The sequence below is a fragment of the Pelodiscus sinensis genome, chromosome 1, assembly GCF_049634645.1.
Source record: "Pelodiscus sinensis isolate JC-2024 chromosome 1, ASM4963464v1, whole genome shotgun sequence".
In the NCBI taxonomy this organism is placed as follows: domain Eukaryota; kingdom Metazoa; phylum Chordata; order Testudines; family Trionychidae; genus Pelodiscus; species Pelodiscus sinensis.
This window is the reverse complement of record NC_134711.1, coordinates 151924247-151950724: the sequence shown is the minus strand read 5'-3', so window position 1 is coordinate 151950724 and position 26478 is coordinate 151924247. Positions and strand designations below refer to the sequence as shown.

At 43.6% G+C, this 26478-nt stretch overlaps 1 long non-coding RNA gene across 1 annotated transcript in view; it reads right to left on the bottom strand.

Annotated features, from left to right (window-relative positions):
* LOC142826879 (uncharacterized) overlaps positions 1-11520 on the bottom strand; it is a 99669-nt gene extending 88149 nt beyond the window's left edge. The window contains exons 1-2 of the long non-coding RNA XR_012901141.1: positions 11427-11520; positions 10301-10372 (exon numbers count right to left, since the gene is read on the bottom strand). This is a non-coding gene — a long non-coding RNA (uncharacterized LOC142826879). The remainder of the gene's footprint in view (positions 1-10300; positions 10373-11426) is intronic.
* Positions 11521-26478: the final 14958 nt, after the last annotated feature.

Genomic DNA, 26478 nt, shown 5'->3' with positions numbered 1-26478 from the left:
GGGAAATTTACAGCCACACACACACACACACACACGCACATACAGGGTATGTCTAGACTACATGGCTTCATCGACGGAGCCACGGAAACTAGTTTACCTGGCATAGGCAAAGAAGCAAAGATTTAAATAATCCCCGCTTCATTAAATTAAACATGGCCACCACGCTGTGCCGACGATCAGCTGATCCGGCAGAGCACGGTAGTCTAGACGCAGATCGGTCGGCTGGGGAAGCCTTTGCCGACCAATCTCTTATGCCTCATGAAACGAGGTTTACGGGATCGGTCGGCAAAGGCTTCCCCAGCCTACCGATCCACGTCTGGATCAGCTGATCGTCAGCACAGCACAGCAGCCATGTTTATTTTAATGAAGAAGGAATTATTTAAATCCCTGCTTCTTTGGCTATGCTGGGTAAACTAGTTTAGATGGCTCCGTTGACGGAGCCATGTAGTCTAGACACACCCACAGAGAGAGAACACAACCTCACTGTTGCACCGTAAGGGTCAGTGGGTGCAGTGCAGTTTGTTTTCAGAACCTTATAGATTAAACTGGCTGAAAGCAAATCTAACTGTTCTGCTGCCATCTCATCTATAGACTAAAGAGAACATACTGGCTCAAACTCAAGATCCACCTATCCAGTATCTTGTCTTCCGACAGTGGCCAATGCTAGATGTCCAACAGGGAGTGAACAGAACAAGTGATCCCTCTCCTATCACCCACTTCTGGCCTCTCATAAACAAAGGCTAGGGATACTATTTCTACCCATCCTGGCTAATAAGTATTGATGGACATACCCTCCATGAATTTATCTAGTTCTTTTTTTAACCCTGTTAAAGTCCTGGTCTTCACAACATCCTCTGGCAAGGAGTTCCACAGGTTGACTATGTACTACATTAAGAAATACTTTTTTTTTAAACTCACTACCTATTAATTTCATTTGGTTCCCATAACATAAGAACTAGGAATACAAGTAAACAACTTTTCCTTACTTTCACTTTCTCCATACCTGTCATGATTTTATAGCCCCTAAAAAAATTTTAACTTCCTGAATCAGGAAGTTTAAAGAGAAAAATCACATGATTGATGTGGCTCCAGAAGTAAAGGAGAATTGATCACCCAGAATTCAGAGTGGTACACATTCTTATATAGTGCAGACTGGGGAGCCAACAGCCACACTGGACCTCTGGGCACCTGCCCCCTGGCCTCCTCATCCATGGGCCTTGTGCAGATGGACTGATTCAGACAGTTTCTTCACGGGGGAGAAGGGGGGATTGGATTAGTATTTCCTCAATTCTTCCAAGCAAGTGAATCAAAATTCAGTCATGACAGAGACAAGGTGAAGGAGGAAATACCTTTTATGGGGCCAACTTCTTTGGATGCAAGAGAGCCTTTTGAGCTACACAAAACTCCTCTTTAACCATGGTCATTCTATATGGGATCATGGGATCCTCATCACTGAAACCAAAAGATCTCACCACTGTCTCCTACTCAAGAGATGGAGACAGCTCCAGATAACATCCCACTGGAGAGGAGTTACTCAGTTTAGGCTGCTCAAAATGTGATTGCACACATTAGCAAGGGTTAAAGGATAGAGATGTTAAATATCAACTGACTGACTAATCGAATAGTTGGTGCATTTTGCATCAACTATTTGATTAGTCGATAGGGCACCTCTACCTTTGAAGCCCTAAGGCTGTTGCTACACTTCAAAGGCAAAAGTGCCACATGGAGCCCAGGTCAGCTGGGGACTCCCCCGCTGATCCCAGTTTCCATGAAGAGCTGCCACTTTGAAACCCGGGCTGCATGTAGTGTTTCAAAGCAGCAGCGCCACGTGGAGCCCAGGGTCTGGCCCCAGGTTCCAAGCAGTGCTGCTGCTTTGAAGCACCCCTTGCTCTTCCCTCTCCCCCTTGCTGCCTCTTTCTGATAGCGGTGGGGGGAAGCAACTAGTCATCGACTATCTGTCGACTATCTGATAAGCATTTGCTCATCGGATAGTCAACTAGTCCTTCACATCCCTATTACAGGAATCTTTCTAAAGTTTGACATCCTTGCCACACTTTCTTCTCATGAGGTCTCCAGCTTCTTCCAAACCACAAAGCAGTCTAGCTGTCAGCTCATCTGAGGAAGCTCATGATACCATATACCTTTTTATTAATCTCTAAGGTGCCATAGGACTACTCATTTTTTAAACCAAAACAAAGCCAGGCTTTACAAAAAGAACTTTTCCCCTGATTTTCACCCTAACTTTGTATCATCCAAATATATAAAAATAGCATGTTTTATTAGGAGAGTACAATTCATTGCATAAGATATATGTATTACAATAATGCATTAGTCTGTGTATATATGCAAAGCTTTCTGTTGAAATAAGAGTATAAGTATTAGTTTAGAAGATATACACAATAAACAGGCATGTATGCAAGCTTTGAAGTGCATGCACTTCTGAATGTACCAATGAATCTCACACCCACTACATACATATTTCAAGCTGTTAGCAGATAATAGTTTGAAGATCTGACACACTGAAATGGTAACAACACAAAAATGTGTATCAAACCACATTAAATTCCATTCACCAAAGCTTTAATCTATTGAATACTTTTTTCCTCTGGCCCTTCTGTTCAACAGAATAAACCCTGATATTTAGCAAGAAAAAAATATTATTTTCACCTGTTTTATTGTTGTAGTAATAAGCACCAGTAAACTCCTGGGAAATGGTTAAAAATAAAAACTAAAAAAGGCCCTACTTATAGTTCATTCAAATAAATATTGGAAGAGATATTAATCTTCATACTTCAAAGTTTAGGCCAATCGTAACCAACTACGTATTAGGTCGTTCCTTGCATCTTTTTTGGAGGCTTCTTACACTGAGCACTCTCCTAGCAGGCTACTGGCAACATAAACCATAAGTTTCATTCCATCTGGCAATGCTCATGTTCCAATCCCAAATTTTAATAAAAATAGGGCTTATTTCTGGCCCCCATCAGTGAGTTCAATGGTGTTACAGTAGTATGAATCAGGAATAAGATGAGAATCAGGCTGATGGAGCATAGAGATAAAAGAAAGATTTGTAGAGGGCTTGATTCAAGAATCCATTGAAATCAAGGGGAAAATTCCCCCAACTTGAGTGGACTTTGGACCAGATTCATAATTATTTTCTTAGACCTTCCATCTGCCTCCCACCATTTAAAAAAAAAGGCTTCATAAACCAGCAAAAAACTCAACACATTGAAAAACACTGAAAAATGTCATGACTTTTAGGGAATATGCCTGTGTAAAGATCAAACCAGGAAAAGCAGACGTACTGTATTACTAATGTGAAGATTTTATTTCCAAATCCCTCAGTATAATCCACACTTTTCCATGAGACAAATTCATCCATAATATAGAATTTATGGAACCATAGAACTGGAAGGCATAGAGAGAGATCATCCAGTCCAGTCCCCTGCACTCATCACAGGACCAAACACCATTTAGATCAGGGGTGGCCAACCCACACCTTGCGAGCCACATGCAGCTCTTCTCCCCCAAAAGTGCGGCTTGCGAAACAGCTCCTGCATTCCCCCAAACGGCCCCCGCCCCTCCTGTGCTCACCGGGGCAGTGATTCAAAATGGCACCCAAGATGGCTGATATGGCCAAAAAGCCTTTCTTCAAGGGGCAGCCTTTTTTTTTTTTCTTTGCTCAACAATTCTGGTGTGGCTCTTTGCACTTTTTCCACCGCTGTTTCGGTTCCTTTTGTTAAATGGGTTGGCTACTCTTGATTTAGATCATCCCTGACAGATGTTCATCTAGATGGCTCTTTAATATCGCCAATGATGGAGATTCCCCACACTCCTTACCCAATTTATTCCAGTACTTTATCAGCAGTTAGTTCGGACTAAGGGGGATTTAAAAATGGCGGTGCCCGGGAACTTGCAAATGAAGCCCGGGATATTTAAATCCCGGGCTTCATTTGCAACTCCGGTTGCCCTCATTTGCCTACTTAACTCGAACTAACGAGCTAGTGTAGACATACCCACAGAGGTCTCAAATTCCTGGCCCACAGCCACCACCAGACAACACAATTGCACATTCTGGCATGGGTCTCCCGACAGGTTGGGTGAACTGTCTGTTACCAACCTCCGAGCCCTGCCCCTTCCCAACATCTCCCCCCATGGCACCCCATCTCCAGAGGACATGGTTTTGGGGATCACCAGGGGAGGGAGGAGCCTGGCATAGCACAGCAGCAGTGGTCCACCCTTTTCCCTCACCAACTACAGCTTCAGGGATGGGTGCCATGGGTGGGAGACAGCAGGGTGTTGGAAGGAGGGGACAGTGTTTAACAGGCCCCTCCCCCTAACCCACCAGGAGACTCAGGCTGGATTGTACTATCGCTCCAGCAGGGGATGGCCCATGGGCCTAGAATTTGAGACTTCTGGCCTAATAGCTGATTTGCTGCAATTATTTGAATTCTGCCTGCTACCAATTTCCGGGCAAAATCTCATGAGGTACAGAGAAACCAAAACTCCCATTATAATCCATAGATGGGAAAGAAATGCCAAGGCATGTAAAGTAAGCAGATGACTACAGCTCTCAGAACAGTAACGGGACTGTAGATAAATTGGAAAGATTGAAGCTGTTGCATTTAAATTGGGCTAGTCAGGAAGAGAGGCATAGCACTGTACTTAGAAATGGGAGACATAGTATTGGATAATCCAATCCAAATCTTGCAGGTGTAAACAATAATGCCCCGTAGGAAAATATTAAACAGGCATTGCCTAACATTTCAAAACAGGAAAAGGCATTTTGACCTCTTCCTATCCCCACACACGTTCACAGAAGAGGTGTTCAGCATTATTGATTATTCTTATCTTATTTTTCCCTACACATGACGGCATGGCATAGTCCTGTCTGTGTATTGCAGCTCAAAGTTTCCCAGGCCTCCTGAGTCCCCAAAGACAAATAGACATTTTTTTGCTCGAGTTACCAGAACAGACCAGGGATATCCCCCTGTGCTCTTTCACAAGGCTTTTGCTTTTTTCTTTTCTCTGGTCTCAGTATAAGGTTAAGATAATGCTGGGCAATGCAATTTTTGGTGGTGGTCCTTTTCCTAATTGAGAGTGAAGTGCATGGTGGAGCTGCTGAAGGGGAGAGTCGGGGAACTGTGGTAAAGGGAAGTGACACGAGAAGAAAAGTTCCCAAAAAGAATTAAAAGCAAAGAATGAGCAACAGGTTAGACCCCAAAAAAAGTTTCATCCTGGGGGAGGAGGAAGCAAGACACATCAGAAAGTACCGTGTGTCCAGTTCACCCTCTGTAAAAAGCAAATGAGGGCAAATTTGTCACAAGATACTGTTAGCAGAGTAGTAGACATGTAAAAGTTGGTTAGGAACATTTTTGACAATTTAACATCTGTTCTAGAGAAGGTGGAAGTGAAAAAAGGATAGGGGAGGAGAGAGAAAAAGACTTTACGTCATGCTTTCGACTTCTCTAATGCACCATTTCTCACTTCACTCTGCTGCCACATTCATGGGCCCTGTGATGAGTCTGGTCTTAGGGTATGTCTACACTACCACCCTAGTTTGAACGAGGGTGGTAATGTAGGCAACCGGAGTTGCAACTGAAGCCCGGGATTTGAATTTCCCGGGCTTCATTTGCATAAAGCCGGGCGCTGCCATTTTTAAATGTCCGCTAGTGCGGACTCCGTGCCGCGCTGCTACACGTGGCACGGACTAGGTAGTTCGGACTAGGCTTCCTAGTCCGAACTACCTAGTCCATGCCGCGTGTAGCTGCGTGGCACGGAGTCCGCACTAGCGGACATTTAAAAATGGCAGCGCCCGGCTTTATGCAAATGAAGCCCGGGAAATTCAAATCCCGGGCTTCATTTGCAGCTCCGGTTGCCTACATTACCACCCTAGTTCGAACTAGGGTGGTAGTGTAGACATACCCTTAGAGACCTCCTTGCAACCATTACCTGGTGGGCTGATTATACCACTGAGGCCTCCTATCTGCCCTCTGGGGTGCCCTATCATCCTATCCTGTGTAGATATAACCTTTGGTCTCCCCCAACAAAGGCACAGAACTGGAGTCACAGCCTATAGCTGTGTAACAGAGGCACTGAGAGCAGTTCATCTCTGGGAAGGCTCAGTCATAGGCACTTGACACAGCACCCAGGTGCACAGCCCCAACGAGACTAAAACCCCAGATAAATCAGTCTTATTCTGCATAAAAGTTTTATACAAAGCAAGTTCATAAATTGTTTGCTCCCTTTATCAATGAGAGATGCACAACTCTTGTCTCCCCAAGGTAACAAGTATCTACACTAGGTTTAATAATAAACAAAAGTAATTGTATGAAATATAAAAAGTGGGATTTAAGTTGGTTGCAAGTAATGGCAGACAGATCAAAGTAAGTTACAAAGCTAAATACACCAAAACATCCCAGCTAAGCTCAATACTCTAAGAAACTTGTTACATGCAATTTCTTACCCCTAGAGTAGTTTTAATTAAGTTCTTATATAAGATAGGCAGCCTCCTAGTTTGGGCACAATCCTTCCCCCAGTTCAGATGATTCTAGCCGTCATCTGGATGGTAAACGGGAAGGGGGGAGTGTCATGGTGTCTGGCAATTGCCCCATTGTTTGGTTTCCTGGCTATAAATGGATTTTGCCCAAGGCACAACTCTTGTTTTCAGTTTAAACCCTCTCTAATTGCCATGGAAAAGTACCACATCCAAAATGGGTTCTAGCATCAGATAACCTGACCACGTGTCTTGTCTGGACCAACCATAGTTCAAGCATAAAGAAAAAACAAGACTATTCACAGTCATTGTTATGAGTACTGCGCTGTTAATTTCCTTCATTACTACTAAGGGCCATCATTAGCATATCTAGATCAATTAAAAGGTTTATACTTCCTATAATTTCAAATACAGGAATGATACATATGAACAAATAGAATATACACATTCGGGGGATTCTAAGCTCTCCAGTGGTAGTTACCTGCCACATTTTGCATAAAGCTTGAGTGAGGCATATTCATATTCAAAATTATATTTCCATAAAAAGTATGGAGGTACACTGTCATGGTCCCCATTAAGGCCAAGTTAACCAAAACTGTGTGATTGTCTAGACAACGTAGTTGTTGAGCTGGATGCTTTGTTAGTCCCCTCTAGCACATCACAAACCACCCTCCTACTATGTGTCAATAAAATGTGTTATTTATCATTGTATTTCAAGTGCTAAAGGCTCAAATTTATACTCATTATTTATGAAAGGGAGAAAAATTGCCACACTAGATCAGACCTATGGTTCCTTTACAGGTTCTAAATGGTGGTCCACAACACATACTTCTGAGGAAGGTAGAAGAAACCATGTAATGGAAAGTTTTATGTGAAAAGTTTCTTCCTAACTCTAGGCAGCTTGTGGTGTCCTTATTTAATGAAGCATGGAGATTTACATTCCTTCTAAAATATTAATTTTCTCTCTCATGTAAGCGGGGATATCCTCAACAGCTATATAAAGGTCTACTCCTTTTTAAAGATCCTGATAAATTCTTAGTCTTAGCAATATCTTGAGGCAATGAGTTCCATGTGTGATTTATGTATTCTATGAAAAACCTGCATTCCCAAGTCTGGTGAAAGGGGAAAGAGAAAATGGACTCCAGATCTAGAGCCAAATATAAGCTTTCTGAAAATAGGGTTATTTGACTCCATGGTTCTGATTCTTTCCCATCTCTAGCACGAACCTAAATAATTATCACTGTCAGAAGCTGATTTTTATCTACTAGTTTACAGTTGAAAGTTGTGCTTAACGTTCACTCAGCTTATAGGCTTGATTCACTTCCATTCTTGTTTACATCACGTCACATAACACTAGACAACAGAGACTAAATTTTGAGTGGAGACACTTTAGTTCTTGCCTTTGTCATGACCCCTTTCAGCATTTAACCAAGCTCTCCAGAAACTGATAAGCAGAAGCTTCAGAAGCTAGTGTTCCTGGTCTTTCCCAGATTGTCATCACTTGCTTTCTTCATGACCCTCTAATCTTGAATTTCCAAAACTTAGGATTGCAGATCACAGATAGTGCTAAACTATGCAAGTCACCAAATATTGCAAAAAAATTCTGTCTGGACCTGTGACCTCTTTTAACAGGGAAATTTGGTTTCTGTTTTTTTTTACTTGGAGATGGGCAGACTGGTACACTTTTTAAATTGGCAAAAAAAACTTTTATGTTTGGAATACTCTTTGGGGGGGAGCAGAACTTCAAAGATGTGTAAGTATTTAGATAAAATACAGCATCAGATGTAATCCTTCCCTCTCCATGCCTACCAGCTTTCCATCTGCCTCCCTTCTAGCTACTTTTTCACCAAGTCTCAAACATCCAGTGGTGATCCATCTTTCCTAACAAATTCCCCTTCCCTCCCAAATGCTATTTGCCACTACTCCATCCATCACCAGAAGAGTCACAGAATGGAAAAAAGTGCTTAGACTCCTGTAAAAGGCTGTATTTTCTTAATACTTTATCTGGACCAAATCTGTCATCTCTGAGAGGTTCTTCCACCATTTTAACAATAGAAAGCAAGGTTTTTGTCCACTTCCATGTCTCAAATTAAGTTCCTGATCTACTCTAGAAGTTTTCGTGCTCTAACTAAACTCATATAGTTACAGTGGTACAAGGCCCCCTCGTGTGGTCACTCTTATTTCAGTATAAAGGGACTTTATGTCAATATATCTGTACCCACATTGAATGAGGAATACTAGCCTTGAATGTCACCATTATATAAATGTAATGGTGTCTATGCTTGGGCTTGTACCTATCGAACTCGCTCAGTTCTATTAGTATACATCCTCCCAACGAAAATAGAAACGTTTTTGAATGTAGGCGAGAATTTAGGGAAGGCAGAACTTGACATTTTACTCTTATATTGGAACACCGCTGAGTGAAAGTCATGTCTGCTGGCATTTGCCACAGATTATTGGTGTCTAGCAGCTGTTGTTAAAAGGTGAACTATAAAGAAAAAGTGTGGGGGCAGGGGGGAAACTATCATGTCCTTTTCCTTGCTTTGTTACGATGCATACAGAAATCCATGTTGCAATTCCAAATTATTTAAGGGAAGACCAGAGATACGGTGGCAATGGAGAGAGGGGTGAAGGAAAGGAAATACAGAGAGCTGATAAGGTGGTATCTTGAACTGAAGTTCTCTCAACCCTCCGGTGAATGGAAAGGGGGTTTGGTGATCAACATGCAGAGAGACTTTAAAAAAAAAAGATTTTTGCCCAGTGATTTGCTCAGTTTAAGAAGGTTTCTACAAGAGCTTTGAACTGTTTGACTAGCCCACTTCCTCTCTACTGAAAGCTGGGAAAAATGAATCTCTGAGTGCAGCCTCTTAGAATGTCACAAGTCCTACCCCATCCTTTAGCAAAAACATGGGAATCAAGCCCTTGAAAAAACTACCAGACAGGAATCATTTAACAAACCTTACGGCCATTCTTCTACCCAAGTAATGAAGGGATCGTTTTGCTTCCCCTTGCTTCACAGGTCACTAAGGGCTGTTTGTGAACAGCTGCTATCAGTCAAGAGCTGACAAGGGTCACATAGAAGGTTCATAAAAGGTGGCCATTTCATGATCTTGGAGTTGTGGCATGACCTGGTGGTGTAATGCAGATATTTCAGTGCTTGCACTGCATTCCATACTGACAGTTAGAAATGTCTATATGGACATTCAGCCATACTCCATAGCCAGGTCTTTCCTAGCAGGAATCCCACTCAGTATTAAGACACTGCCCTAGAGCCACAGGATATTAATTTTGCAAGTAGATGTGCAACAAATACTGTTCAAGTAGACTCCTGAATCTTGTGCAGGGGTTTAGTGAGTGGGTAGAAAGCTACAAAACCAAGGCAGACATTATGGCTGGATGATCAAAAGTCATCAGCCTAATTTTGCTCCCACTCTGGCTGAAGCCCATGTCAGGTAAGGCATTGGTTTCAAATGGGGACAGGGTTTTGCCAGTGCTATAACTTTTGCACTTCCTCTCAGCCAACCTTCTCCTGATTGTCCAACATCTTTGATTTTAATAGTGGATCGAGGAATACGGATTGTTATCATGCTCAACAGGTTCAAAACATAGATTAGCCTTCAGGGCAGCCTTTCGCATCCATGAATCAGTCCAGCTACTCAGATCTTTGTTTCCTTCCCATGCTATTTCAAGGCAGCGAACGAAACCATGAAGCACATTTACTGGCAAAGCCAACTTTGCAACGTGATAAAATGTTTAGTCATTTTTGATAGGCTTGTTATTTCTGACACATTGTTTGGAGAACCTTACCTGGCAGCAGCCCTTTGGAAGAGAGGAGAGGAGAGGAAGTAATGCTGAAGGCTTTTACACACACATGAACACCTAAAGTAACAAAAACATCAGTGAGGAGTTGCTCCCCATGACTATTCCAGATCCCATGTTGCTGTCATTTAAGACATCCCAGCTTCCTACAACGTACTAAACAGGAGATTGTGGGGACCAAAGAGAGACCTCACATGCAAGAAGACTAATGGCCAAAACGTAAGGAGTGTGAGAGGATGTTGCTAATATACTAGCTCACTTTCTGCGATCTGTGCTGGCTCTACAAGGCTTAGAGGCATAAAAAGCAGGAAACACTTGTCCCAATCTCTGAAGCCCAGCAGTGATACTCAGAATAATCACAGGGAGCACATTGGTTGGGTGAAACGGTGCCTTTCTTATCGTCACGACAGTAAGGGTATGTCTACACTACCCCCCTAGTTCGAACTAGGGGGGTAATGTATGCATACCGAACTTGCTAATGAAACCCGGGATTTGAATTTCCCGGGCTTCATTAGCATAAAGCCGGCGCCGCCATTTTTAAAAGCCGGCTAGTGCGAACCCCATGCCGCGCGGCTACACGCGGCACGGACTAGATAGTTCGGATTAGGCTTCCTAATCCAGATTGGGAGAGCAGCTTACCTACCTCTGCACAGTGGAAGGTGGAGGGAATTCACTCCCATTCCATTTTCTGTCCTGGCCAGGGGAAGGGCCTCAGGGAGAAGAGGAGGAACAGGGCAGAGGAGGGGGGGACCAAGAAGTGGGAAAGAAAGGAGGAGCAGGGACTAGGCCCAAAATGCTAGTGCCCCTGCGGAGGCCTTTAAATTGGCCAGGGCCCCTGGGCGCAGGCCCTGACCACCCATATAGTAATCTGCCACTGGCCAGATGCCTCTGCAAATCTCTTCAAGATCCTCTGACTTCACAGGTGCCCCTGAGGATATCATTTTGTCTCAAACATCCTTTATTACATGATGCCTGAGCGTAAGGAAGCCAGCTTGACCCTCAGAGCTCTGGCAGAGTTTGCAGGGCTGGCAGTTTGAGAACACTTTCCTACTTCTAAAGAGTGCTCTTTTGACCCAAACAAACAGAAACCAAAAAATAAGGGACCCTACAGTACCTTATATTCCTCCATGGTCTCTTTTCAGAGTAGGCCCTTCCATTAAGGAAGTCTCTGAAAGAGAACACCATCTACAGTTCATAGAAGGCTGCAGTCATAGGAAATGACTGGAAAGAAGGCACGTGAGGGGGTGGGTGGGGAGACACTGGTAAAGAGGATGTGGCAGAGTAATGAGAGGTAGAATCAAATAAAAAGAGAACAGATATTTTACCATTTCTTCAGTGACTGGATCAATTATCACATTCTCTGTAGCAGATCAGAATTGGAAAAAAATACAACTACAGTTGGAAATGTAGATTACCTTCAAACACACTCTCAAAATTAGTTACATCAAGTATAGCAGTAACAAAATTATGTCTAACCCTGTGCTTCTAGGAGGTGGGGGAAAAATGTTTGTACTAATAGTATTTAGAAGTTGAAGGCAATTTCCCTTTTTTTTTAAAGTTATTTCCACAGACGCATCTGAAAATCTTGAGTCATTTTTGCTGAATACAGCCTACAAATAAGTGCACTACCTGTCAAGCAAGCGAGAAGCAGACACTGCCCAGAAATGGAAACTTTGACAGCAGTAAACATTATGGCGTGCGCAAGTACCTCTGCAGACTGACTAACCCAATTAAACTGCCTTTTCCGAAGCAGAGAACAAGAAGTTCACCTCTGTTATTTTATATTGCAGCAGCACTTACAGGCCACATGCAAGCTCGGCCCCTGATTGTGCTAGGCACAGTAGTAAGAACCATTTCCAGCCCTGAAAAAAATCTCACAGTCTAAGGAGAGGGGCAGACAAAAGTGGACTGAGGGGAGGGCGTTGGGGTGGAAACAAAAGGAGGTGACTTTTCTACGATCACAGGTAGAGCAGAGAAATGACACTCCAATCTCCCAAGTCCCAATCCAGTGCCCTATTCATTAGAACACCTCTCACATACGTTAATGCTCTATCATCTTCCAAGCTGAAAGTCAAGATGTTATATCACATAAGGATCCATCCATTTTAAGTCGCCTTTCTGTTTGGTCCATTCATTGCATTTACATTACTCAATGGCACTGGAATTATCAATTCACGCAAAAGCAAATTCATTTAAAAATATACTTTTTCCATTTGAACAACTTCCCATACACCATGCCAAAACCTCTAGATGGTGTCACCCATTCTAGGCCCTCCTTTTCAATCCACACAGCGCTAATAGTAAACAGTGATTTTTGTTACCAGTATTTACTGACATCACCTTGGTAAATCCTCCAACTAGAGACATCAAACAATTATTTCCTGGTGGGCTTGGAAGGAAGTTTTCCCATCTCCTGCCCCTGCATGTATAAGTTAGGCTGTTGTGAGGCACATACTTTCTTCTGAAGGAACAGATTTAGCCACTGTTCGCTCTTTGGAGCAAGGACTGCTTGTTGTTCTGCATATGTATAGTATCTAGCATGGGTGAGTCTTAATCCATGATGTTCAGTCGTAGGCACTATTGTAATATAAATAAATTATAAATAATAATTAATAAGGTGACCAGAGTTTGACACAGTGTATTCCTATAAAAATTACTACATACTAAAAATCATCTGCCTAATGATTTTACAGGTTTGTATCCCTTTTTTATTCCTCTATGAAGGTGAGCTGAAAGATTTTTCTTCTCTTCCCGAAACAGAAGTTATTGTCTTAACTTCTTTTTTGTATTAAAAACTCGGCTGTTGTTTGCCCTGCTTTCTCTGAAAAAGCTCCATGTGACTGGAGAATTAATAAGTTTCAAAAATATCATGCAAATGGAACCCGATCAACTGAGAGGAAAGGCGATGTTGATTCAGGCCATGGAAGATCTTACTCTTTACTATTCAAAGCCCTGGAAAATCTCTCTGTCACCAAAGCTCTGGGAAAGCTCAGCATTTGTCTCAGGTCTCCAAGAAGTCTTGGAGCAGAATCTGGCAAGATTAACTTGATATCCCTTTCTGTTTCAGATTTTGTGACAATATATACCTCCAGACCAGTGGCACTGCTATGGGCACCCGCATGGCCCCACAATACGCCAACAATTTTATAGCTGACCTGGAACAATGCTTCTTCAGCCCTCATCCACTTACTCCCCTTCTCTACCTATGCTACATCGATGACATCTTCATCATCTGGACCCATGGGAAGGAGACTCTGGAAGAATTTCACCACCATTTCAACAGCTTCCACCCCACCATCAACCTCAGCATGGACCAGTCTACAAGGGAGATCCATTTCCTGGACACCACGGTGCAAATAACTGATGGTCACATAAATACCACCCTATACCGAAAGCCTACTGACCGCTATGCTTACCTACATGCCTCCTCCTTCCATCCCAGATACACCATACAATCTATTGTTTACAGCCAAGCACTGAGGTACAACCACATATGCTCCACTCCCTCAGACAGAGACCTACACCTACAAGACCTTCAACAAGCATTCTGTAAATTATGATACACACACGAGGAAGTGAGGAGACAGATCGACAGAGCCAGATGTGTACCCAGAAGCCTCCTGCTATGGGACAAGCCCAAGAAAGAAACCAACAGAACACCACTGGCCATCACCTACAGTCCCCAGCTAAAACCTCTCCAACGCATCATTAGTGATCTACAACCCATCCTGGACAATGATCCCTCACTTTCACAGGCCTTGGGAGGTAGGCCAGTCCTTGCCCACAGACAACCCGCCAACCTGAAGCATATTCTCACCAGCAACTATACACCGCACCATAATAACTCGAACTCAGGAACCAATCCATGCAACAAACCTCGGTGCCAACTCTGCCCACATATAAACACCAGCAACACCATCACAGGACCTAACCAGATCAGCCATACTGTCACTGGTTCATTCTCCTGCTCATCTACTAATGTAATATATGCCATCATGTGCCAATGCCCCACTGCTATATACATTGGCCAAACTGGACAGTCCCTATGTAAAAGAATCAATGGACACAAATTAGATATTAGGAATGGCAACATACAAAAACCTGTAGGGGAACACTTCAATCTCCCTGGACACACAATTGCAGATCTAAAAGTAGCCATCCTGCAGCAAAAAAACTTCAGGACCAGACTTCAAAGAGAAACTGCTGAGCTACAGTTCATCTTCAAATTTGACACAATCAACTCTGGATTAAACAAAGGCTGTGAATGTTTTGCTAACTACAAAAGCAGCTTCTCCTCTCCTGATATTCACACCTCCAGATCAGCTACTAGAAATGGGCCTCGTCCTCCCTGATTGGATCCACCTCATCATCTCTAGCCTGATTCTGGCCTGCATATTTATACTTGCCTCTGGAAATTTCCACTACATGCATCTGACGAAGTAGGTCTTTGCCCACGAAAGCTTATGCTCCAACACTTTGGTTAGACTATAAGGTGCCACAGAACTCCTTGCCGCTTTTGCCGATTCAGACTAACATGGCTACCCCTCTGATACTTGATATCCCTCATAACCCATTAATAATTCTCTCTATTTTATTACAGTTCTCATATTGCTTGGTTAAAGATCCAGCTGCTGAAATCAAGTGGTTTGAAAAATCTCAGCTTCCAAGTCAAAAAATATATATATAGTTCTCATGAAAAATAAAGGCATCAAACATGTGAATCCTGCAAGTTCCAATACCAGAAGGAAAATAAAAAGAACCTCATATTTGTTGCTTGCTTTGTCTTTTAAACATCATTATTTTTGAAGCCTTGGGTTTCACTTTTCTGCCAATATCTCTCTGGTTAAGTAAACAACTTTTTTAAAAAGATACTTTTCAGACTCTGTTTAGGCAGCAGAAAGAGACAAAAGGAAACTATTTCCCAGGTCACTTTTAAAAAAAAAAATAGTTCTACATCATTTTCATGTGGGGTGTATCTTCCTGTTTTTCTTTGGGAGGGGTGGGTGCGGCTGCATCATCCACACCTCTGACTCTTGATAGGACATTATTTTCTATATCCATATTATGTGTGAATCAGAGTAAAACAGGCTCAGCATCAGAGCCAGACAAGGCCATTGTACATACAGATTGCAGTCAGAACGCATTTACACCACAGCAAGAACAAGAAGTTTCTGCATTTGGCTCATTCATATTTTTTGTGTTGCAGTCATGGGGAAACCCGAGTGAATCATGAACTGTGCTTTCCCTAGGGCTTCTCTGGAAATTTGCATCTCTAATAGCATCTCTCATTTATACCTTTCCCACACAAAGGACGTTGACATTATTACAATTTGGTATTTTGGCAAGAAAAAGTTTGATTGTAGCATTTACTAAGTAGACCACAAGGTCTCTGTACTTGCTAGACTGAGGACAGCCATCATTGTCAAAAAGCACAACTACAGCATCCTCAGATGTCTTCCACTCTCCCCACACCAAGGGCCTGATTTAAGGAAAAATACCCATGCAGGACATTATTTAGGCATATGCTTAACTTCAGTGGGACATAATCCTGTTCAGGGCCTCATTCAGAGTTAGGCCGGGTCTACATTTACCCGGAGACTGCTGCTCCAGAGATCAATAAGAACACACTAAATTGACTGTTGATGGCACCTCCCATAGATCCCAGTACTCCACGGTGTGATGAGGAGCAAGGGAAGTTGACAGGGGGAGTTTCTCCCCTCAACCTTCCACAGTGCAGATACTGCAAAAATTCAACTTAAGGTACATCGACTCCAGCTACATTATTCTCATAGCTGGAGTTGCATATCTTAGGTCAACTTTCTCCCCCCAATGTAGATCAGGCCTCTCTGGGTCTAATATGCTTAACTTTGCATACGCATATTATGTGGGGCCTCATTTCAGAATCCAGGTTCAACTTGCTCTTTCACCTTAAAATTTTCCATGAATTTGAATAGCAAGCCTCATATTATTCTCTTCCCCTCCTTGCCCATCTGAGCCCTGATCTCCCCCCAATCTTGTTGTAGAAGTCTCCTCCTCCACAACATCTAACATGTCAAATAAACTTCAACACAGTGCTCCATCTTTTTGGCCATGTCTACACTAGTAAATTATTTCAAATTTTTAAGTTCGACTTCTAGGCACCCCATTTTACAAAGTCGAAGTTCCGTGTCCTCACTATGGGGAAGAATCGGGTGTAGCCTGAGGCAGGCTCCGTTATGTGGATGAGCTACCTCAGACTCAGAGCTCCAAGGACCACTCTGGGGAGCTGCAGGAGGCCTCCCACAGGCCAATTAGTTTGAATTAGTGGCACCAGAGCAATCACAACAACATTATTTTGGACTTACAAGTTTGGGAATAACATTATTCCTCACGGAAAGCAGGACTACAGAGTTTGAATTCTGCAGCCCCTTATTCCAGAATCATGGGCATGGTAGTATGGATGCATCACTTACAAGTTTGACCTTGGGGGGCTAATTTCAGACTAATGTCCTAGTGTAGACCAGGCCTTTGGAGTCTCACCTGCATGTAGTTTTACTTCTTTGTCTCTCTCTCAAAAAAGGTGGTTTTGTCCAAGTTGATGTTCTCTCATGAAAAATTTTGGTTTAGGAAATTTCAAAAACATGTTTATCAGAAAATGAGACTGTTTAAAACTAAATTAAAATGTTTGAAGAAAGCATCGTTTATATTGGTTTTTGGAAACTAAAACTTTTCAGTTTTTGGATGTTTGGTGTGTTTCTTTTCTTTTTCTTCTACATCTCTCTCTCATGGACTTTTACCCAACTAGAACTGTCTTGGAAAAAACACTAAGTTTTTCCATCTGAAGAACAATAAAAAATAGCATAAAAATGTAGGTTTATATGCAACTTTCTAAATTAAACCAGTGTCTAGTGGGAAAAGAAAGCGAGTAAAAAATGGGATGGGAACTCCAAAAATAAAAAATACCTTATTTTGTTTCTAAAACAAAATATTTTACATCAATACCAAACAAAAGTTCTCTCAACATTTATGTTTGTTTCAAACCAAAACAAAAACGTGAAAAAAATTCCATTTTGTGCTTGGAGAAATGTTTCTGCAGATAGCCTGGCACTTTTCATCTCTATGGGATTTTCCCTCATTGGAAAAAAATTGGGTGCTTTCCAACCAGTCCTGTGGAATACAGAAGTTAAAATTTGATTGAATGCAAGATCAAACAGTGTCTATTGTTCTCCTCCTAAAAGGTCAGTATTATCAAAGACTAGCACTACAAATATCAAATAAATAGTTCCCATCTGACTGGTTATTGTTGTGCAGAGTGTTCATAAAAAACACATTATTGACTTAGAATGATCTAAATCAAACTTGCAAAACAAAATCTTTCTTCCTGATTATCAGAGCGGGTTTCCATTAATTCACCTTCAAAGTATTCACAGTCCTCTTGTTTACTATCCTAAATGAAGAAAAATAGCGATTGGACAAAGGAAATATTATGGCTATTCATTGAAATGTGTTTACATGAGGCATATTTGCACACTCATTTTGAAAGTTCTCTGTGGTTTCATAGTCACCAATCTGGGCTGAGGGAAACAATAGCATAAGGCCCAGGGACCAGTCACACAGTGTAAACAGTGAACCACAAAGAGTCAATATTTGAATCAGTCATAAGTAGTTCATTTGAAATCCATAAATTGAAATATGGTTTAGAAAAAAAACATTCATAAAATTCAAAATCACTCAGACAATTTTGACCAGTTAACAAGAGGTATACAAATCAAAAGTTTCTTCAAAAATTGGACAACACAAAAAAGGGCAAAATTAATAGAAGAATTATTTTCAGAGACTAGTTGACACAGCTCTACTAGTAGTCATCTTTCAGAATCCGATTTTTTTCAGCACCTAGAACATTTAATTGTACAGTTGTGAGGGATCTGCTGAGCAGTGAACTACAATTCCCATCAATCTCCTGGCCATTTCTCTCCTGAACCAGAAAACGGGCTGGGTTCGGTTTGGGAATTGGGACTAGCAACTGCATGGAGAGCCAGGCCCTGCAGGGCGACTGAAGCAGCAACTGCATTCCAAGTATGGAGCTGGAGGCAAACAGGAGGCAGAAATAGTATACAAATCTGTGAATGGAACCAAAGGGAAAATGACTGCCATGTGTCACAGCTGGGTATGGGTGGGACTTACAGGGAAAGCAGCAACAGGCAGGTGGATGGGGAGGCAATGCAGAGGGGCCCTTACTTTTATAGAAGCTGGATAGGAGAAGGCATCCCGGATGCTAGGCCTGAATATCCTTGACTCTCAACTGGACTGCTCCAAGGACCAAAGAAGTATTGTTATTGTTCACTTTGAATAGTAATCATTTAAGCCTCTGTACCAAAGGTATTTGCAACCTTTCCTGCAATAGCCTTTCCCTTAGCCATGAGTCTGTTTGGCTGTTAGGACCCACCAGGGTTATCACCTGTAAGTGCAGGCTGCTGAAGCTCCTATGGTGCTTGCTTTCCAGTCGTGGCACACCTAGGCTATGTCTACACTACAGGAGCTTTGCGCAAAAACAGCCGGTTTTGTGCAAAAACCCACAGAGCGTCCACACGTCAAGCACATTTTTGCGCAAGTAAGTTTACAGTAAATCAAAAGAACAGGGCGGTTATTGCGGTGTCGGTATTCCTCTTTCTATGAGGAATAACTCCTTTTTGCGCAAGAGCTCTTGCGTGTATGAACGGGCAACAGGGGGGTTTTGCACAAAAAGAGCCAATCGAAAAAAAGCACAGGTGCTCTGGTTGCTATTCTGTGAATAGCAATCAATCAGAGCTTTCTTGCAAGAGAGTAGCCAGGCAGTTTGGAAGCTCTCTTGCACAAAAGCGCATCGCTTTTGCAATGCGCTTTTGTAGTGTGGACACGCTGCTGCGCAAGCAGTTTTTGCGGAAGATCTCGTTGGCAAAAAGCTTCTTGAGCAAGAAGCCTGCAGTGTAGATGTAGCCCTAGAATACTAGTGGCACCCTGGACATTGGGTGGGCTTTACTGCTGAACAGTAATTGTTAAGTGTTGCATTGTTACACTTTTGAAGCTCAGGGTCATAATCAAGAGGTTACCAGAAAATGATAATGACAACAACTGTCCATCTCAGAAAACTCTCTTGCTTTAATCTTCAGCAAGAGAAATTTAGGTGAGAGAGTAGGATAAACTTTCTAAGGGTACGTCAAGACTGCACTGCTCTTTTTTGATACCACAAGTCTTTAAAAGTGCCCACTATTTCCCAGAACAGCAGGCGCACTAATCCGGCATCCCTGTAACCCTTGAGGGTTAAGGGATTTGTCGGAATAGTGCCTTATTTTAAATCTGAACTTTCAAGTAGGAATAAGGGATCTTCCGGAAAAGGGTTTATTTTCTGCAAGATCCCGTCTAGACTGGCGCTTTTCTCCGGCAAAACCCCGAGCCGGAAAAAAGCAGCAGCCATGTTCATGCAAATGCCGCAGGGGATATTTAAATCCCCCGCGGCATTTGCAATTCCGAAGTGTCTCATTAGCATCCCTTTTACGGAAAAGGGTGCCAGTGTAGACACAGCCATACAGAATAGGAAGCGACTGTCTAGGAAGGAATACTGCAAAAAGGGATTTAGGAGTCATACTGAACCACAAAGTAAATATGAGTCAACAGTGTGACACTGACAAAAAAAAGCAGACATGATCCTGGGATGCTTGGTAGGAGTGTTGTGAGCAAGACACGAGAAGTCATTCTTCTGCTCTACTCATTAGGCCTCAATTGGAGTATTATGTCCAGTTCCAGGCACCACATTTCAAGAAAGATGTGGAGAAATTGGAGAAGGTCCAGAGAAGAGCAACAAGAATGATTCAAGGTCTAGAAAACATGAGCTATGGGGGAAGACTGAAAGAATTGGGCTTGTTTAATCTAGAAAAGAGAAGACTGAGAGGGGATATGATAGCAGTTTTCAAGTATCTAAAAGGGTGTTACAAGGAGGAGGGAGACTAATTGTTCTCCTTGGCCTCTGAGGATAGGACATGAAGCAATGGGCCTAAACTGCAGCAAGGAAGGCTTAGTTTGGACATTAGGAAAAACTTCCTAAGTGTCAGGGTGTTTAAACAGTAGAATAAATTGCCTAGGGAGGTTGTGGAATCTCCATCACTGGAGAGATTTAAGAGCCGTTTGGATAGACATCTATCAGGGATGACCTAGACAGTGGTTGGTCCTGCTGTGAGGGCAGGGGACTGGACTTGATGCCCTCTCAATGTCCCTTCCAGTTCTAGTATCCTATGGTCTCTGGAGATAGGATAGTTTTGCTAACCGCACTTGCACACCTAGAATTTCTCAGATGTGCCAATTGAACCACAGCAGAGCTTCCATTAGATGCAGATGGAGCATATGGCTCTAGCAATCTAAGTGGTTTCCTGCATTTGGTGCTTTTGCTAGAATTCAGCCTTGTCCTGTAGCATTTCCTGAAGCTAGAAAGGCGATTGTCTTTTCAAGCTCGTTTACATAGGGTCCTATATCAAGCTCTTTGGTAATCGGGAGCCTGGGGGTCATATTTAGCACTTCTCCAGAGACATGGGTTTTGCATGACTGGAATTTGGAATAGTGTTCAAATTCTGTGTGCTTCGGTCAGTGACAATATCTCCATTTAGAGATTTGGGCTGGACGGTCTTTCTTGACTCCACCACACAGACTTCTTCACTCTCCATTCTTAGGTGCAGCAACATTTTAAACTTTCACAGGAACTTCAGGGGGGAAGCGAGGGTTAGGGCAATGCTGACAGTGGGCCTGCAGGGGCTCCCTGCCCTGCCAAGAGGGCACCAGGTACAGAGGAGGCTGTGGTCCTGGCCTGGAACAGAGACTACCCCACTCAGAGGCACAAGGAGGAAGATGAGAACAGGGCTGCAGGGGAAGCCATCTAATGCTGAACAGCTCCTGCCTGGGGATGGCCCCTGCTCTGTTGGCCAGGAGTGAGTGAGGCTGCAGAGCACATCCTTGCAATAATGGATCCTTGCAGGCAGCAGATGCAGAAGAGACTGCGCTTGCCCACTGTAATCTATTGGTAAGTTTTGTGTGTGAGGACAAATACTTAGGCTACGTCTACACTGGCCCCTTCTTCGGAAGGGGCATGCTAATTTTGAACTTGGGAATAGGGAAATCCGTGGGGGATTTAAATATCCCCCGCGGGATTTAAATAAACATGGTCGAAGTAGGAAGGGCTTTATTCCGGAGGATCGCGCCAGTCTAGATGCTTTTTTCCGGCTTTTCCCCAAGCCGGAAAAAAAGCGGCGGCCATGTTTATTTAAATCCCACGGGGGATATTTAAATCCCCTGCGGATTTCCCTATTCCCAAATTCAAAATTAGCATGCCCCTTCCGAAGAAGGGGCCAGTGTAGACGTAGCCTTAGTGTTAACTGATTTAAACCAAATCCTGTCAATCCTACCCATCCTCAAAGGACGTTTCTATTGTTTCACTTATCAAGCCAGTATGACTGAGCACATGACCTTAATGTTTGATGCAATGCACTCTTGGCTGCTTTGAGGTTAACCCACATCGTGGGAGAGGTGTTTATGTTGTGGCAGAGATACACTGGGCATTTTGCTCCCATAATTGGAAGCATTTCTTCAGCATCTTTCAGTATACAGTAGAAGTCCAGTTGTTTGGCATTCAGTGGTCCGGCACTCCTGATAGTCCGGCACCAACTGGAACCCGGAAGTGCTCCGGCCAGCCGGACAATTGGAGCTGCCCAGCCACCAGCTTGCAAGCAGCGGTGGCAGAGGACAGGGGGTGAGAGGCAGGCAGCTGTTTAAGGCAGGCAGGCAGGTGTGCGTCGGTGGGGAACAGCACGGCAAGGGGCGAACCCTCCGCCATGTTGTGGGGAGGTGGTGGAAGCCCCGCGCAGCCAGCTTGCAAGCAAGAAACCCAGCCGCCTGCTTGTAAGCAGCAGCAGCGGCGAGGGGGTGAGAGACATGCCTGCCTTAAACAGCTGCCTGCCTCTCGCCCCCTCTCCGCCGCCGCCGCTTGCAAGCTGGCTGCGTGGGGATTTCACCGCCTCCCCGCAACACGACAAAGGGTTTGCCCCTCGCCACGCCATTCCCTGCTGACCCCTTCCCCCCACGCAGTGCGGGTCCTGGCAGACCCATCACAGCACCCCACCGGAGTACCTCCCGATACTCCAGCATATCCAATAATTCAGCACCCCCTGAGTCCCAAGGGTGACAGATTATCAGAAGTCTACTGAATTACTTGGAATCCGAAAACAACTAGCTTTGAGAAATGGCTATATTTGAGCAACACTGTTCTTATCAAGAAGTTCAATATCAGGTTCTGATGCCACTGTTATTACACTGTGTCCTGTGCGAGTCATAAGATACTTTTCTTGTTGTGCCGTATCTCCGAGGGCCTCATTTGCTGCCTGCACTGTCTCTAAATTGAGTGTAGATTCTATATCTATCACTACTGTTGGCATTTCTGTGTCTTGATAAATTACCTCCTCATTTTGAGTCAGTGGCATTGAAATGTCATTTGTGGGTAAAATGTTTTCATCGTCAGAACTGGAAGTGTCACTGCCAGTATGGTCACTATCTAATGACTGAGACATCTTTTCTACAAGAAATGATGTTATTGGCTTTAAACTCTTAACTGCTGCTTTACTCGGTTGCTTTTGCCATCCCTTACTTGGATCGCTTTCAAATCTTCACTTCATTTTTATAAAGGGGTTCTTTTAAAACACAGTAACACACAGTAAATTAATTCACTAAAGGCTATTGGTTATACAAAATGTTAATTGTATATACTTCACAATGAATATTACATAATAACCATTTGCGGGTGTTATTTATCATGGCCCTTTTTTCAAAATCTTGAAATTTCGTCTTCTAACATGTTCCTGTTCTTAAATTCCTCTAATAACTGGTGCATTATTATAAATATGAACACAGGGCGATTGCCAGATTAGATAAAAAGTTTATTAAACAACTAGAATTAGAATTTGTCATCACAAAAAAAAGCCTTTAAAGGTAAACCTAAAACTGGATGAAGCGGTAGCTTAAGCTGAGCCTAATATGATACGAAGACACAAAAAACAAGAATACAAAAATCTCCTACGCAGAGATAAACATCAATTTAAAGGCTAAACTCACCCTCAGAGCAAGCAAAATCACTTTGCAGTAACAGAATTAATAACAACTTTCAAAACCGCTGAACTATGCAAAGACTGTAAAGAAGCATTTCATAACATAGAGTCACTAATCACAGAAGCTACTCCAGTCACGAAGATGAAAACTCAGATGTGACCGACATATGGGCGAAGGCCTGAGGTCCCACAATGATTTAAGTCGTTTTTTTGCGGATATAGAGAGCTTCTTTCATTGTCTCTGTTATAACTGCAAGGTGTATAATACATGGAAATGACTCGGTAGAAAAAATGTCAAAATTTGAGGCTTCTTTGTCTCCCTGAGGCCCAGGCCAAATGGCCCTCCTGACCCCCTCTGATAGGGCCTGCTGGGAGGTGTGTTCTTGGTGGCTCTGAGGACTGCCTAAGGGGACCCAAGGCACTCAAGGTGGCGCTGAGGGCTGGCTGCTCCAACATACAGGCAGTCCCCGAGTTACACGGATCCGACTTATGTCGGATCCGCAGTTACGAACGGGGCCCTCCCTCTCCCTGGTCTCCAGCAGACCAGGGAAAGGAAGCAAAGCGGCGGAACACGCGGGCAGCGGACAGCCCAGATGCGTCTGGGCTGTCAGCTGGCCGCGTGTTCCGCCGCTTTGCTCTGCTCTGCTCCCCGTCCCACTGGTCTGCAGACCAGTGGGACGGGGAGCAGAGCAGAGCAGAGCAAAGCCGCGGAGCACGCGGCCAGCTGACAGCCCAGATTCGTCTGGGCTGTCCGCTGCCCGCGTGTTCTGTGGCTTTGCTCCCCGTCCCCCTGGTCTGCAGACCAGGGGGACGGGGAGCAAAGCAGAGCAAAGCCACGGAGCCCGAGGGCAGCAGGATAGCCACGGCGTGTCTGGGCTGTCCCGCTGCCCCCGTGCTCCGCGGCTTTGCTCCGGACGCCTGTGGTACAGCAGCTGGGGCGCTGCCGGTTGGTCCCGTAGCCCCACTCTGGGCGCCACTGGACGAACCCAGCAGCACCCCAGCTGCTCTGCCCCAGGTGTCCCCAAGTCAGCCGCTGCTGAAACTGACCAGTGGCTGACTACAGGAAGCCCCTGCCCCGGGCTTCCTGGAATCAGCTGCTGATCAGTTTCAGCAGCAGCTGACTTGGGGATGCCTGGGGTTCTTAAGTTGAATCTGTATATAAGTCAGAACTGGCCTCCAGATTCAGCTGCTGTTGAAACTGATCAGTTTCAGCAGCGGCTGAATCTGGACGCCAGTTCCGACTTACATACAGATTCAACTTAAGAACAAACCTACAGTCCCTATCTTGTACGTAACCCGGGGACTGCCTGTACTTCTTCCAGGAGTGCAGACCTGTCTCCACCCATGTTGCCCAGAGTACCAGAAAGTCTGTTGCGCCCCACCCACCCCTCCCCCTGGGTGCAGCGCACCAGTTGTTTTTGCCCATTGTCTTTCATTCCTCCCTTCTTTCTCCCCGTGGTTGAGAAATGAGCCAAAACTAGCACAGAAAAATCTGGGTAGAGAGAGTCACTCGTCTGCTGTTAGTTTACTGATGGTGCTGTCAAATTCCTGATGGAAGACAAGGGCTTATTGTAAGATGAAAGAGAAAACCATGAAGGCATATGTGCTGGTGATCTTGGCAAGATCACCTGTGGCAGATGTTCTTAGGGATGCACGTTCTGATGTTGCGCCGGAACTCTTTTGCAGTTGTATCAGCTGGCAGTCGGCCACTGCGTCTAGTGCTACTGTGTTCTAGCACAAAATGGGAAAGGTAAAGGAAGATGAAAGACAATATTGCCAGCAACATTTAATATCAGTAATAGCCTGCCTGAACAGCTGGGAGACAAACATTCAGTTATTAAAAGTGATAGATTAGAATTGCCTAATTAAATGTGACAGCTTGTTATGTACCATGGGCTAGTGCCAAAATAAAATCACAGTTTTATGGCTATTACACTGTGCATAGGCACCTGGGAAAACAAGTCCATTTTCAAATATCTTACTAGAAATTATTAACAAAAAACCTTGAGTACTTGAAACCAGATCATTTGGATGTTTGTGAAGATGAGGGTATCTGTCCAGTGCTTGTTTGTACCATATACAGTGTTGGGAAAGTCACTCTCCTCACTATTAAAGCTTAATTTCAAGGCCAGATTTTCAGTAGCTGCATCCATTTTAGTAGATTCAATTTTGTGCTTACAAACACTGAAGTTCACCATGCATTCTGAATGTAAGTAATAAACACGTCACTGAAAAGTGTAAAATATATCAGTGTAATAGTACACCCCCAAAAGCAAAGGACTGTGTTGCAGGCTGGATTGGGAAGTTTGGCCCACTGTCCCCTGAATGCCAGCCAAGGCTCCACAACAAATACCTGCCCTGCCCCGCCCCCCGAGTTTATCAGACAACACCCGAAAAATAACCAGAGCAGGGAATGGTGTGGGTGGCTGGAACACTTCACAGAATAGGCTTGTTCTCAAAGTTTGGAAAGTACTTGGCAAAAGTGAACTGAGAAGGTTTTCCAAGCATAACAGGCAAAATGAGAGAAGGGCTAGTTAGGAGTGAGTGAACGAGAGAAGTTTAGGTAGAGCAGAGAAAATATGAAGACATGGAAAAATGAAGAAGGTTCTACCACTCAGAGGTAATGAGGACTATAGTTAAGGTTTGATTACAGCTTGCATTCTGTCTGAGAAGAAAGTATTGCTCTATGTGATATCCCCAGGTCTCATGTTTCCTGGTGCTGTCTACCCACCCCCATCCTCTCTGTCTGTCTCTGACCTTGAGCGAATCATGTAACTGTTCTGTGCTTCATTTACCTGCCTCACAACTGTGCTATGTGGTTCCCTTTAAACTTTTAATAAGTTACTTCAGTATAATCATATGCAAAGCACACCACTTAAATAGCTCTAAGGAATAATGTGGAAATTTAAAGTTGCTGTAGCCATACATACATATATATATATATATATTGTACTGAACTTTTAATTTAATATTCTCTCATTCTCTCTCTCTCTCTCTCGCTCTCTCTCTGTCTCTCTCACACACACACACACACACACACAGTGTAATCCAAAGTCCAGCTGTGGA